Here is a 15,495-nt window from a genome sequence, read left to right on the forward strand (position 1 = left end):
AACCTGGCACTGGGGAGGAGTAATGCTGTAACATCAGGTGCCTGGAGGAAGAGTGAGAAGAGGCAGTCCCAGGGCTGAAAGTCCACTGAGATCAGGGGCTTCTGCTCTGTCCTCTGGGAAGATTCATAATCCTTTCATAGCAACTCAAGAATGTGGATACAGGACCTTTCACTGGAGCCTCACTGCTTGGCTGAGACAAGGTAGAGCAACAAAGGAGAGACAGACTGAAGACCATGAGATGGCCTGCTTCCAGATACAGCAGATTCACCTTAAGTGTCTGGTTCACTGCTAGATGACTTCCTGCATGAGCAGAAGCTGCTTCCAGCCAGTACCTGCCAGGAGCACAGGTGTAGGTTCAGGCCTCATTTCCTGGAACCCAGATCTTGGTGGCTGAGACAGAGACTGAAGTCCTACCCATGTGCGTGCTGGTTCTTTCCTGTGGTTGACCCTAGGATTATCTTGTCTGGGGGAGACATTTCTACCCATATAGCAGTAGTCTTTCAGTTGCCAACGCACAGGAAAGCAACACTACTTGTGACATTTCTGAGAGAGAGGCATTTTAGAGCTCTGGATCGTTTTGTGATGATGAATGCTGGCAGGGTCAGAAAGAACTTGAGCCTGGAGGTTAGGACATAGAATTGGGCATGGGTTAAACTTCCTTTCCCCTCTCTCTTTATTTTTCTATTTATTAAACACATTTTTTAAACTTTATTTTTTAAATTTACTTAAAAATTTTTGTCTTTTGCTACTCTTTTTCTCCTTCATCTTTTTTGTTGGGGGTAAGGACACATTTCACAGATATTAACGCGGTTAGTGTGGGGACCCTACCAGGTATATCACACTGAGACTGGCATAGGGCTAGTGGTGCTTGGAGGGCATCTGTTCCTAATAAAATAGTAAAACCCATGATGATACTATCTCTCTTCCCTCTTTGCTCTTCTCATTACCTCTGCTTCCTCACTACCCATCCCTTTACCTTGGACATTTGAGCTTCCATTCCTACCACTCCATCAGAAACATCAGAAATCTACCCTGTGTGCCGAATGTCTTTCCTCACTTCCCTCTCTGTGTTGGTGATGTCTCAGATCTTGCTCTCTATTGGCTTCTATGACCGTGTCTTCTCTTCCAGCACTTCTGACCACTCTCAGTGCTTTCTTCAACTTCTCCTGTTGTCTCTGTTCCCTTAAATGCAGGCCTCCCCTGAAGTTTGGTTTTCAGCCATCTCATCCTGTCTCTGAAGTTCATCTACTTCAGGTGTTTTATGTATCACTCCATGTAGCTGATTGCTAAATCTGTTGAGTCTGGAATTCGCTTCTAAGACCTGGACCCACATTTCTCGTTATCCAAAGGGCATCACCACATGAATATGTTTGTGCAGCACCAAGTCCTTCAGTGTGGCTGGAACGTGGAAGAGTGGGTGGGGGACATCGTGGGGAGGGGAAGGAGGAGGAAGGGCAAGAGAATGAGTAGACAGTAAGAAGTTATGAAGGGCCATACATGCCATGCCAGATGATCAGTCCAGAGCTCACATACCTATAATTGAATCTGCTCTATTTAGTGCAAGCAGTAAGGATTTTAATATAGGCTTTTAGGTGCTACAAAATTATTGGGAGAAATAACAAGTCTTAGAAGCACTCAGCTGTTGGCATGATTAGGAAAACTGCCTCCCCAATTCAGAAAGCTGTTAAATCAGGAAGCACCTCCCAAATTAGAAAGCTATTGATTGCAGTATAGCCTTACCTCTGTCTAATCAGCACCCACAACTGGATGCTCTGCACCCTGCCTGTCTCTTTCTGCTCGCCTCAGTTCTGAAACAAAGGCTCACTTGAGGTGTTCTGATTTGTGGAATCTAAATTCTACCCAGAGCCCCACCTATAAGAGATCCTGGGAAATTTATGGTTTTATTTCCAACCTCTGCCTTCTATACCATGTTGGGATAAATGCTGAGCAAGCCAGTCTATAGTCTCTGCCATGTTGTGTGCATTAGGCCAGTATCTTTCTATTGCAGGTGGCAAGAATCCAACTTTATCTGACTTTGATTTTAAAAAGAAACATCATTGACTTGTAATGAATGCCAAGGAAGGGCAAGGGTTAGTCTGGCTTCAGAGGCAAAAAGCCCCTAGAACTTCCTTTAACTCTGTATGCTGCCTCTGCTTTCTTTTCACTCTATTGGTTCTGTCCTCCCCACCAAAGATGAACTTTCTCTCAGTGAGCCTATAGATGTGGCCATAATGTTCCTAGGCTCCCACCTTTTATCAGGTCACCATGGCAGAGAGAGTGTACAGCTTTTCTTGGTTCTAACTGTAAAAATATCCCCAAAAGACTGACTCTCCTGCTTGAGTCACATCCCCACACCATGTGTGACGGAAGCAGAATTCTATGATTGGTGGCCCCCTTTAAAGCCTCATTTTGGAGATGAGCAAGATGCATATACCCAAAGGAGGGGCTAATAGCATAGTTCTAGCCACTGGGAGAATGATTAGGGGTCAGGAAGCTGCTCAGTTTGTGTCTACCACACTGTGATACACTTTTTTTTTTTTTTAAGTCCTGAATGTGATAGAGAAGTAATGGAAAATCTCAAGCAGTAAAGTGCTATAATGAAATATTTCTCTTTATCCAATTGCTAAAGGGACTAAATGAATTAATGAGTGTAAATCATCTAGTAGGTCCTTGTCTTGGTTTGGATCCCCTGAGAAGCTATCTTTGAAACATGGATTCAAGTGCAATTCATTTATTCGGGAAATGCAAGGATACGAGTAGAGGAGTGCAGGAAAGAAGGCAGACGGTAAAGGCTGTTATTAAAGCCACAACCACCGTGGTTGCCTGGAGCTTAAGCCCATGAGGAAACTCTTGGAAGCAGTACAAAACACATGTCTCAGGATTATCCCACCTGAGGGGTGAAGGAGTTGAGATATTTATATATTAACTCCTGAGAGTCATTGGCTAAGGTCTGCTCCCAGGGGGGTTATTCCTCGGCTCTGCTAGGCTGCTGCCCACGTGGGCAGAGTAGTCTTCTGTGGTCCCAGCCTAAGCACAGAAGGTCCAACAGGCATAGGCAGAGCCTGCGGTGTTTAATATGTTTTAGCTCCTCCCCAGACCCCTACCTCCTTGCTATTAGTTTAAAAGTCCCTTGAGTGTAGGAACCACATCTTATTTATTCTCAAATTTTCACATTACCTAGCACACCATTTAACACATAGTTATGGGCAGTAAATATTCTTTGCTTAATTAATGATATTTGACGGTATCCTTTTCCTGATGATCTATTAGTTTTGCCTCCTTGTATCTTGGACTTTCTGGGATAGGATAGATTTTCTGTCATTACATTTATATCCATTAAATATAATTGAACATGATCTGATTTTTATACTTTTGTGATATTTCTCATATAATTGCATTCTTAAATAAATAAAATCTCTGTTAGACCACTGTTCCTGTATATATATCTCAGCCTTATCTCTATAAGAAGCTATCTCTAAAGGGGGGAAATTTGGAGACTCCTGGTGTGTAGCTTCTTATTAGTTTCCTTGCCTGAATCAGCCTAGCCATCTGCCAGCAATAATAACCTGCCCCCTGTGTGCTCAACCTTATCCAATCCTTGAGCCTTGAGAACCAGGCTTTGTGATGTATTGAGAACTCCCCTCCCTTGAGGGTGAGGGGAAGCATTCTATTTTCCAGGTTAGACCACCTGTCTTCAAAAAGGAATGATCAGACCTTCAGGCACCAGCTAAGCAACCATCTCAACCTCCTCTTTTCCACATTATTATGCATGGGGCCAGTTTCCTCCCAGGACCCTTGTCTTGGAGGGTGGCTCTAATCCCAGGTCAGTAATCCTGGACCCTAATTAACCTTAGTCACATAATATTTTGGGACTCCTCGTCCCCTGGTTACTGTGTTCTAGTTTTGAGAGTCTAGTATCTACCCTAACTCAGAATCCATGTCACCTTTACTGCCTCTCCCAAGAATTGTCCCTGCCTATAAGCCTGGCACTGTGCTTGTCTGTTCCACCAGACAGGACTCCTTAGAACCTGACGATGGAGTTTATTGTATCCTCTCACACTTGGGTGGTCATGGCTGGTCCTAGTCAGTCCATTCAACCCTCAGCTCTTGCCAGCTTTTGCTAGATTTCCATTCACTATTTCTTCTATTCCCCTTGTAGTGGTCTTCCAGCGTGCTTGGAGCTGAAGTTCTTTATTCTGGGACATTATCAGAGCAGACTCTTTTTGTTGCCATTTCCTAGAGTTGGGATTCTGTCTTGTTTTTCTTACCCTTTCTTCATCCTTGTAGATAGGAAAACCCAAGAGATGGAATTCGAAAATGAGCATCCAGCAGCGGGTTGTTAAGAACAACTGGCGTGAATCACAGGGTATGCAGACCAAGTTCAGATCTAGATGTCTCTGCTATGTCCTTTATAGCTTTCCTAACATGTTAATTCCTGAAGAATACCATCTCCACTTGGGGTTGGGGGCAAATAGCGATGGAGCTGTGTCCTAGCACTCAGTGTGGAACAGTTCCCTGTATCCTTGTTCCTTCTTGGATTCTCCTGTCACTCAGTTTCTGATACTGCCTCTCTTCACATTTCGTCCCCTGAATCTTTTCTTGAAACTTGCTTTGTCCCTTCCTCCCTCCCTTCCTTATTTAATTTTTATTTTTTTAAGTGATCAACCCTAGTCCCACTGTTTGTTTTCTCATAATCTTGGTTCCTGTTTCTCTTTGAGTTTCCTTACTCTAGCTCTGAGCTACAATACAGTCCTTGCTATTTCCAGAAAAGTTCAATTACCTTAGTGGTTTTGTTTGTTTCTCAAAGCGTGCACGTATTTCTTGAAAAGCTTCCCAAGAATCAAGTGACATCTCTAAAAACCCAGAACATGGTGCCTCAAGCAGATTCTTTGCAAAGTCACCATCAGAGTCTCCAGAGCTTTGGTTAATAAATACCAAATCCAGGAGACCTAAATAATTATTTCTGGGATTGTATACTTGATCTTGAAATGGTCCTAGCTACTGTCTTACTTGGAGTTTGAGAAGGGAGAAAGGAGGAACAGTCATACAATTTCCATTTAAATTGAGAATCTTTTCCCTGGAAACCCAGAGGCCTCTCTGCTGGCCTCCTGCTGTTTGCTTCCTTTTATGCATCCTATTCGGAGGTGGCATGATTATTCCCTAAACATATTACTGCAGCTCTTCCGGCAGATTCTCTCTTCTAGGAATGTCACGAATGAATTACCATGCGGTGTTGGCATGGGGCCTCAGCCAGCAGGAGCCAATTATTTTAAAAATTTTCAAGCAAATCAGATCAGCATTTCACAAGTTACTGGCCAAGAAGCTTCAGAAAGTCGTGCATCATTCCTTTGCTATAATATGTGTTGCTGACCTAAATGTGTACGAGTCGCATCATCCCAGGGTCCATACTCCTGGCTCTGGGGGTTTCGTTAGGACACCAGCTCACACCCATTTGCAGTAATATAATTGGGTAATTTCACTTATCAAAACTGTAAATGGATGTTTGATCCGATCAGATCATTAAATTTTCTAATTAGGCAGCATAGACTCCCTTGTGCCAGATGGATTGAGCCACACCTATTTGTGACACAACTTAATCACACTTTGCCTTGCTGTCAAGGCCGTGTTTCAGGGAGGAAATATGTTCTCTTGGCTAGATTAAACATACGCCGTCCAAACCTGGCATCTCCAGCTAAGAGGAAAAGACTTCGCTGAATTGGAACATGTAAGAATATATGTCGTGGTTGGGATACGTTAGCAACCAGCAAATGGGAAGATTCTGCTATGTCTGATTTGAATTTTTAACAAAACCATTTGTTTATGGAAAGAATGGACTCTGCCTTCATTAGTTAGCACATCAGATGGATATTCGAAAATATTTAGTCTTAGAGATAAAAGAGTAAGCACAAGAATGATGTATTGCAGTGCCAGTTTTTGTTGTTTGTGTCTTTGAACTGTCAGGATGTTTGGAGATGGTTCTGTCTCTGAAAGACAGGTGCTCCCAAAAAGCACGGGGGTTTAAAACGTCGCTTAGACAACGACTCCAGGGCTTTATGCCTCTTGCCATCACGTTTCTCTTGCTGCCTAATCTAAATCCTAAGTTTTATTCTGTTTCTTCGTAGTCTGTTATTGAGAGACAGCGAGCAAGCGAGCGAGCTCCCTCGGTCACCAATACCCACACACAGTAGATCTTTTACTCACTGGGAAGTGCAGTGTAAGGACCCAACAGATAAACATTTTTGAAAAACTCATAGTGAATACTTGAGGAATTTTAGTCCATACTTTTGTTTAAACCCTGTTGTGTACTTTGATTTTTCTGGATGTTATGTTATAAAAGGGTCTGGGGTATGTTATATCATTTTGCAGAATGATCTCCTCTCACTGGAGTTGCTCAGTCTGGATCTGTTCTGATCTCCCAGCATACATCTCTGAATATGGACCACCACGTCAAGAGGGTTTTGTTGTTGTATTTCCTTTTCTCCGATAGTAGGAAAATGTTCTCCTGTGGATTGGGGTACTAATTCAGGTTAATCTCAGCTGTTTCCTAGCCTATGGGCAGAAATTCATCATATTAATACTAAAACTTAACTGTTGATAGTCACTATATAATTTAAAATGCAAGGGTAGATTTGTAGTTTCTTGCTCCTGGCTGTCTCCGGGAATCCTCCAGAGATTACCTTAAATGTGTCAGACATTAGCCCTGGTCCTCACTGGCCAAGCTAGCCTGCCTAGCACTCCTAGACCGTTGGTGACAGCTGCAATGCCTTGTTCTGATCGTCCACACCACGGCTCCTTATTCCAGATCACTGGAGTCCTCGTGCTACAGAGCTGTAAGTATATCACTGCCACCTGAGAGCTGTTTAACCTCTGGGTCACCCGGGCAATAATGCTTTTTTTTTTTAGAAGAAAGAGGGTAATATTATTTCTTCCTATGTTTTTCTCAAATGGGGGCTTTGATGGGTTGTTGTTTGGGTCCCCTTGTTAGAGCTCCTCAGCCCAGCTCTGTTCTCTGCCTCAAGTCCTTTCACTTTTGTGCAGCCTGGGCCGGCGCTGTCCCTTTCCTTGAGCTGGGTTGAATCCCCTTTGCTCCACCTTGGGGTGGCCCTGCAGGAGCTCCACAGAAGGCAGAGGATGCCCTTGGTGCTGTCAACGCCACGGCAGCTCCACAGTCTACCAGGAGGTGGACTGTTACACTCAGTAGGAAGAGTGCTGTGATCCAGACAGATGGCATGTCCCAGCTGGTGGCTCGGATCCCGAAGTGCTACCGAATTCTGTGAATCAGTCCTTTCAGTTCATAGACACTGTCCCCTTTCTCCTGGAGGGCACACACAGCACCATGGTGGCCGGGATGGGCTGAGTTCCCACAACAGCTGCAAGATACATCTGCAGCCACCAATTCCCCTCCTTCCTTTAGTCCTAGAGCTATGTCTGGCTCGCAGTGACAGCCTCCTCTCTCCTGGGCCCCATCTTCTTTCTCACTTCTGTTGGGAAACCCCCAATGCCTTGGTATCTGATGATCTCTTGCCTTCCGTAGATGGGGGTCCAGTTGTTGTTCCTAAGAGACTCTATTGCCCCTGTTTAAATCAAGTGACCTGAGCAGGAGAGAGGAAAAAGCATTGATAATTTCTACATACCTGACACACTGGGCATCATCCCTGCTCTCACCAGTGTCGTCACAGACCAAGGTTTTCTGCCTTCATCTAGCAGAAAGAAACTTGTGTTTTTGCAGGCTGCCTTTTCACAAGAGTTGTGCTGTTATAGGCCACAGAGTGGTGCAAAGACTTTTTGACAGTTTTTATTTGACATTTAAATTTTTAAAGCAGTTTTGTTGGGATGTAATTGACATTCACACATATTTAAATTACATAAATTGCACATATTTAAAGTGTATAGTTTGAAAGCTTTTGACATGTATATATCCATGAAACCATAGCCACAAATCAAGATAATGAACATATATATCACCCCCAGAAGTTACTTCCATGCCCCTTTGTACTCTTATTATTATTTTGAAATTATCTGTTCACTGTATCTGTTAAGAGTTCATTCCTTTTCATTGCAGAGTAATATTCCAAAGTATGAATATACCACAGCTTGTTTATTTCATCATATATTGATGAATGTTTTAGTTCTTTCCAGTTCCAGGGTATTATAAGTAACATTGTTGTGAATATTCAGGTGCAAGTCTTTGTATGGATATACACATTCATTTAAATTGGATGAATACCTAGGAGTGGAATGGCTGGGTCAAATGGAAGGTGTACATTTAATTTTTAAAGAAATTACCAAACTGTTTTCCAACGTGATTGCACTACTTTACAATCCTACCCACAGTGATTGAGAGTTTCAGTTCTCACACATCTTCACCAACACTTGGTGTGATTAGTCTTTTTAATATTAGTCATCTTAACGGATAGATGGTGAATGTTGCCCTGGTATAAATTTGCATTTTTCTAAAATACAATGACATCAAGCATGTTTGATATTTATATGTATTATTGTTTGTGCATGTTTGATATTTATATGTATTAATTGATGAAGTGTCATTTAACTCTTTTGACATTCGTTCATTCATTTATTTCTTTGGGAGAGAGAGAGGGAGAGCAGAGCAAACTGGGGAAGGGGTAGGGAGAGAGCGAGAGACAAAATCTGAAGCAGGCTTCACACCCAGCAGGGAGCCCAATTTAGGACTCAATCTCACATTCCTGAGATCATGATCTGAGCCAAAATCAAAAGTTGGATGCTCAGTTGACTGAACCACCCAGGCCCCCCCTTACTTAGTTTGAGAGATCTTTATATATTCTGGATATAGGCTCTTTATCAGATAATATGTTTTGCAAATATTTTCTTCCAGTCCGGTTTGTCTTTTCATTTTCTTAACAGTATCTTTTGAAAAGCAGATGTTTTTAATTAGAATTAAGTCCAAATAATTTTTCCCATTTTGGATCATGTTTTCAATGTCATATCTAAGAAATCTTTGTCTAACTAAAGATTGCAAATATTATCACCTATATTCTGTTCTAGAAATACTGTAGTTTCAGGTTTATATTGAAATTTATATTGCATTTTGACTTAAATTTTTTTTAAATAGTGGAAAGTATGTACTGAAGTTCTTTTTTGGTGGTATAGAGGGCATATAAATATGCAATTAATCTAGTAATTTTGTTAAAAATGTGTTAAAAAGACGACCTTTTCTCCACAGAATTATCTTTTTACCGTTGTCAAAAATCGGGTGTTTATTTACACATGTGTCTGTTTCTGAGTTGTACCTTCAGTTTCATTGATTTGTTCATATTGGCACCGATATCTAATTGTCTTGAAATCAGGTAGTGTTAGTTCTCACACTTTGTTTCTCTTTTTTCAAAGTTGTTCTATTTTAAGTCCTTTGCATTTCCATAAGAATTTTAGAACCAGTTTGCTGGGATTTTGTCCGGATTGCATGAACCAATTTGGATAGAATTAACATCACAATAATATTGAGTTGTTTGACCCCTAATCATAGTATTATCTATCCATATAGTTAGGTCTTTATTTTCTCTTAACAGTATATTATTATTTTCTATGTATGGGTATTATATATCTTTTGTTAGAGTTCTTTCTATGTATTTATTTTAATTCTATTGCACATGATATAAAAATTTCAATTAATTCTAGAAGTTCTTTTGGGGCATATTCCACTGTTTTCTACATAGACAATCATATTATCTGCGAAAAAGGACAGTATTATCTCCTTTCTAGTCTGGGTGCTTTTTATCTCTTTTACTTATTGCAATAGCTAGAGCTTCCAGTACAATGTTGAATAGAAGTAGTAAGAGTAAATATCCTTGTCTGATCTCAAAGGAGTAAGCATCCAGCCTTTTACTGTTAAGTATGATACTAGCTATTGGTTTTTCATAGTGTCATTATGGACTGAAGAATTTTCTTTTATTTCCAGTTTGCTAAGAGTTTTTTAGGTTTTCTCAATTGCTTCATCCATTGAAATGATCATATAAGGTTTTCTTCCCCTTATTTATTTAATATGGTGAATTTATTTCAAATGTTAAACCAAGCTTGCCTTTCTGGGATAAACCTCACTTGATCATGCCCTATTAATTTTTTTTATGTCTTGTTGGATATGGTTTGCTAATTTATTTAAATTTTTTGCATTTATGTTCATGAGGGATATTGGTCTATAGTTTTCTTCATAAGTCTTTATTTAATTTTGTTATCAGAGTACTGCTGACCTCAGAATGAGTTGGAAAGTGTTTCCTTCTCTCCATTTTCTGGAAACATTTGGTACAATTCATAGGTGAAGTCATCTGGGTCTTTATTTTCTTTATTGAAATGTTTTTAGTTGCAAATTTAATTTCTTTAATAGATATAGGGCAATTCAGGTTATAGCTTCTTGAGTAAACTTTGGTAGATTGTGTCTTTCAAAACTGTCCTTTTCATTTAAGTTTCATTTATTGTCATAGAGGAGTTCCTAATATTCCTTTTATTATCTGTAGAATTTGTAGTGATGCTATTTGTTTCATTCCTGATATTGTTAATTTGATTATCTTTTTTTTCCTCATCAATTTGGCTGGAGGCTTTATTGATTTTTTTTCCTACTGTTTCTGTTTTCTCATTCATTGATTTTTATTCTGATATTATATATTTCCTTTATTCTGCTTACTATAAATGTAATTTGCTCTCCTTTTCTACTTTCTTAAGATAGACGTGGAAGCCATTGATTTGAGCCCTTTACTTTTTCGTAATACAGCCATTCAGTGCTATAAATTTCACCCAAGTACTACTTTAGCTGTGCCCTACAAATTTTAGTATGTTGTGTTTTTTTCATTCGGTTCAAAATAATTTTAATTTTTCTTTTTTGACCCAGTATATTATTTAGTTCAGACCACTGTATTTAATGTGATTATTGATATTATTAAAATAAAAATCTGTCCTCTTGCTAATGTTTTCTCTGTGTACCATCTGTTTTTGTTATTGTTGTTCCCTTTTTCCACTTTTTTTATAACTTATTTTAGGCTGAATGTTTTTTGTAATTCCATTATATCTCATTTTTAGCTTATTAGTTGTAAGTTATTGTTTTGTTATTTTAGTGTTTGCCTTAGGGTTCAGAATATGCATTTTCAGGTAATGCAATCTAGCTTCAAGTGATATTATAAAACATCACTTGTGAGAACCTTAAAGTAGTATACTTCTATTTCTTCCCTCCCATTCTTTGGGCTATTGTCATAAATTTTACTTTTATCTATGCTATAAATATACAACATTGTTATGATTTGGATTAAAACAGTTACCCTTTAGATTTAAATAATTAGAAATTTTGCATATTTACCTATTTCCAAAGCTCCTCTTTCTTTTGTATCAATCAAGATTTCTATCTGGTATCATTTTCCTTATTTCTGCCTGAACATTTCTTGTAGTGTGAGTCTGCAGATGATAAATTCTTCTAGCTTTGTATTTCTGAAAAAGCCCTTAACTTTGGTTAAACCAAAAGCCTTTGGTTTTGAAAGACAGTTTCACTGGGTATAGAATTCTAGGTGACAGGTTTTTTTCTTTCATTGTTTTCAAGATGCTCCACTCTCTTCTCCCTTGTGTTGATTCTGATGAGAAATCTGTCATTTTTACCTTTGCTTCTTTGTATCTAGAGTGTTTCCCTACCCCCCACCTCCAGGTTACTTTAAAGACTTTCTCTTTAGAACTGATTTTGAACAATTTGATTACAATGTGCCCTGATGTACATTTCTTATATTTGCTGTGCTTGCAGTTTATTGAGCTGTTTGTATTTGTGGGTCTATAGTTTTCATCAAATTTGGGGGGAAAATTGGCTATTATTTTTCCAAATATTTTTCCTTTATCTCCCTCCTTCAGGGACTCCAGTTAAATGTACAATAGACTATTGGAAATTATCTCACAGCTCACTTTGTAAAATTATTTTTTCTCCATGTGTTTCATTTTGGATAGTATCTATTTCTATATCTTTATGTTTACTAATCTTTTCTTCTGCAATTTCTAAACTCTGTTAATCCAGATAGTTTATATCTCAAACATCATAGTTTTCATCTGTAGAAGTTTTATTTGAGTCTTTTTAATATCTCCCATGTTTCTACTTAACTTTTTGAACATATGGAAGTAACTTATAAGAACTGTTTTAATGTTATTTTCTGCTGGTCTAACATCTGTGTCTGTTCTGGATTGGTTTCGGTTGATTGATTTTTCTACTCATTATGGGTCATATTTTCCTACCTCTTCTAATGTCTATTAGTTTTTGATGCCAGACATTGTGAATTATACCTTGTTAAGTGCTGGCTGGATATTTATTTATGTATTCTTATAAATATTCTTGATTGTTTTTCTGGGACAAAGTTCAGTTACTTGGAAATGCTTGCATCCTTTTTAGTCTTTTCAGATTTATTAGACAACACCAGAAATATATATAGTCTACATTTAATTTTGCTAATTCTGGTGTTTCTTACTCCATTTTTACCAGAAGTTGAAGTCTTTTTACAGATTTTTAATTTCAGGAAAATGTTTGAAAACCTATAGGAAAAATCATACCATCTAAGGTGTCAGTATTTGGGAGTCAACGCTGTCTAGTTAATATTTTCTTCCTCTTGCTTCTCTGGATAACTTTGCTGTCTTCTAATATTGTTCTTATGTAATGAGTAGATTTATCTAGAGATGATAATCCACATTCTCACTCTTTTACAGAACTTTGCCTTCTACATTCTTTTAGTTTGTATATAGGATTCATATAATTTTTCAATTTTTTTATGGATCTTGGACAAGGTGTAGACTTCAGCAACACTGAGTGATAAAATTTTGAGAGAGCCCATGTCCATATACTCCAGTTTGTTACTCTCTAACATACTATTTTATTTTATTTATTTTTTAACATACTATTTTAAAACCAAATGGCTTTTAAGATATTTTATTATATTCTTAGATTATGTGAGTCAGTAATTCATACAGAGCACAGTGGAGTTGGCTTTTCTGTCTTTTATGATGTCCAGCATCTGGGCTCAGAAGACTCAGTGGCTGGCTGTGACTCAGTGGGTGAGGGGTAGAAACATCTAGAGACATCTTCACTGACATGTTTAGCAGCTGATATTGCCTGTCATCTCAAAATTCAAATGGGGCTGTCAACTGGAGCATCTACATGTGGTTTCTCCCTATAGTTTGGGCTTTCTCAGAATGGCCTCAGGGTAGTTGGACTTCTTACACTGTGTCCCTGTGTACAAGGTCAAAACTGTGTTACTTTTTATGACCCAGCCTGGAAAAACACAAATTATTATTTCTGTTTTATCCTATTGGCTAGAAGAGTCACAAGCCCACCTAGATCCATGGGAAGGGAATTAGGTTCCATCTCTTGATAGCATATCAGCAAGGTTACATTGTAGAAGTGGATGTGAGATACTGTTTCAGTCACTTTTGGAAAATATTATCTGGCATAGCCTGCCTCTGACCACAAAAATTTATATCCATCTTCACATGCATTCAGGCATTCCTTGCCCCAAGACCTTCAAAGTTTCATCCCATTGTGCCGTTAGTCCAAAGGCCAAAATCTTATCAATTAAGTACTGTCCAGGTGACAATGGGGGCTTCTCTGCTGCAATTCTTTTAGTATAGTTCTTCTTGCTTTAAGGATTTGTGAATTATAAATACAGTTATCTGCCTCCTCTCCCCACACCCAGGTGAGACAAGTATAGGATAATAGCTACTATAGTCCATTCTAAAAGAGGAAAAGTGAAAGGCACATAGCAAGCATGGGTTCATAGCAATTCAAGCCAAGCACATATTGTTAATTCCTTAGTTAGGACTCAGTCCTACTCCCTGGAGTCATCCTCTAGGACTATTGGCTTTGCCTTCTGGGCCCTTGGTTCCATCCTCTGTGTCATCCTTTTCTATACAGAAGCTTCCATGTTTGCAGCAAAGTAGGCTTCTTAGCCTGCTTGATGCCCACAAAAGATTAGGGATTCAAAAGCTTCTGTTCATTTTGTACTTTCTCCTTCTCTCTGTCTAAGCTGCTATAATTCTTTTAAAAGTTTTGTGGACTTATTGTATATTAATGTATTTCATCAGATAAAACTCATACTCACACATGTCTTTGAGTTTGAGATGAGCGCTTTCTTTTTTTTTACCTTGGGATGTGTCTGAGTCTGCTATCAGACAACATCCTTGAGTCTTAGAAACCCTGTTGTTTAACAGAGAAGAACTGCAAGGAATGCCCTTAAGATACTCAGAAGTCCTTTTGTTTATTTGAAAGAGCCTATGATACATCAGTTTTGATCTTTCTAAGGTCCTCAGAAAGAATTTTACAGTCACAGCCTTGGCTTGATATTTACCCTGAGATGTTTTCATATTTTAGCACCCTGGATTTGATCTTCACCCTAAGGCCATTTCTGCTTTTGAAAATTTTCTTCTGTGAGAGAATGGAGATGATAGTTTTATTTTCAAACCCAAGAAATCCTAGATCCTTTCTATTTCCTTTAAATTTTCTTTAGCACTGAATGATTCCATTTATGTGGGTAAAAGAATTCAGACTCTAGCAGTCTGCTTGGAAATCGCCTTAGCCAAATCCACCTGTTCGTTAAGTTTATTTTTATTTTCCATGTCATTACAAAAACAATTGTATTGTAAAAACAACATTGCCAAACTTTCTGCCACAATATAACAAGGGTCATCTTTTTCCACCCTGCCTCCCAGTCTTGGTCTTTTTCTCAATAGCTCCTCAAGGCTGTTTTATCTCTATTGAGCAAAGCAATCACAGGACTTCCCAGATTCAAGGGGAAGAGAGTTATGGGGATAAGGCAAAGTCACACTATAGAACAGCAAGTGAGATAGGAGGCACTGGTGCAGCCACCTTTGAAAAATATAATCAGCTACATGACCTATAACAGTTTCAATCCTTGTGGACAAGGGGGGTTTGCCATAAGGCACAAAAAGGCCACAAGAAGACACTATCATGGGATGAGATTAGTGAAATCTACTCCAAATTGTGAGCAAAAATAGCATGATTGGGCTTGTCCTTCCTGCATCTTCTAAGGATACTGCCTCTCATAAGATAGGGTTGTTTTGGTGGTGAAGGCATAGAAGGAACACTGAAGGACGTGGCAAGAGGTAGAGGCAAGATGAGCCCCAGAGTGGCTAAGATAGCAAGCTAGAACAACCTTTACTCCCTTCTTTATTATTCAGTACCTCAGGGAGTCCAGAACTATTGAATAAAGGGTCCTGCATTAGTAGCTCAGTTCAGTAGAGATGTTTCATCACCCCACATTTGCCCCCTACTCCTCTTTCATATTTCACTGCCCACTTTATTAATATTTCATCAGCACCAACCTTCTGCCATTTACTGTGCTTGGTACTGAGGTCTATGAAAAATATGGTTCTTAGCCTAAATTAGCTCAGAGTGATGGGTAGATAAAAGCCTGTTAACGAGCAATTTGAATATACCTTGGTAAATTCTCGGGGAGACTTTGTGGAAAGCAGCTAAGGGAAGGTAGAAAGGTC

At 39.0% G+C, this 15,495-nt stretch overlaps 1 long non-coding RNA gene across 1 annotated transcript in view; it reads left to right on the forward strand.

The window, feature by feature from the left end:
* The first annotated feature begins 3,655 nt into the window (after positions 1–3,655).
* LOC144311267 (uncharacterized) overlaps positions 3,656–15,495 on the forward strand; it is a 45,718-nt gene continuing 33,878 nt past the window's right edge. The window contains exons 1-2 of the long non-coding RNA XR_013376825.1: positions 3,656–3,823; positions 6,367–6,830. This is a non-coding gene — a long non-coding RNA (uncharacterized LOC144311267). The remainder of the gene's footprint in view (positions 3,824–6,366; positions 6,831–15,495) is intronic.

The sequence above is a fragment of the Canis aureus genome, chromosome 3, assembly GCF_053574225.1.
Source record: "Canis aureus isolate CA01 chromosome 3, VMU_Caureus_v.1.0, whole genome shotgun sequence".
NCBI lineage: Eukaryota > Metazoa > Chordata > Mammalia > Carnivora > Canidae > Canis > Canis aureus.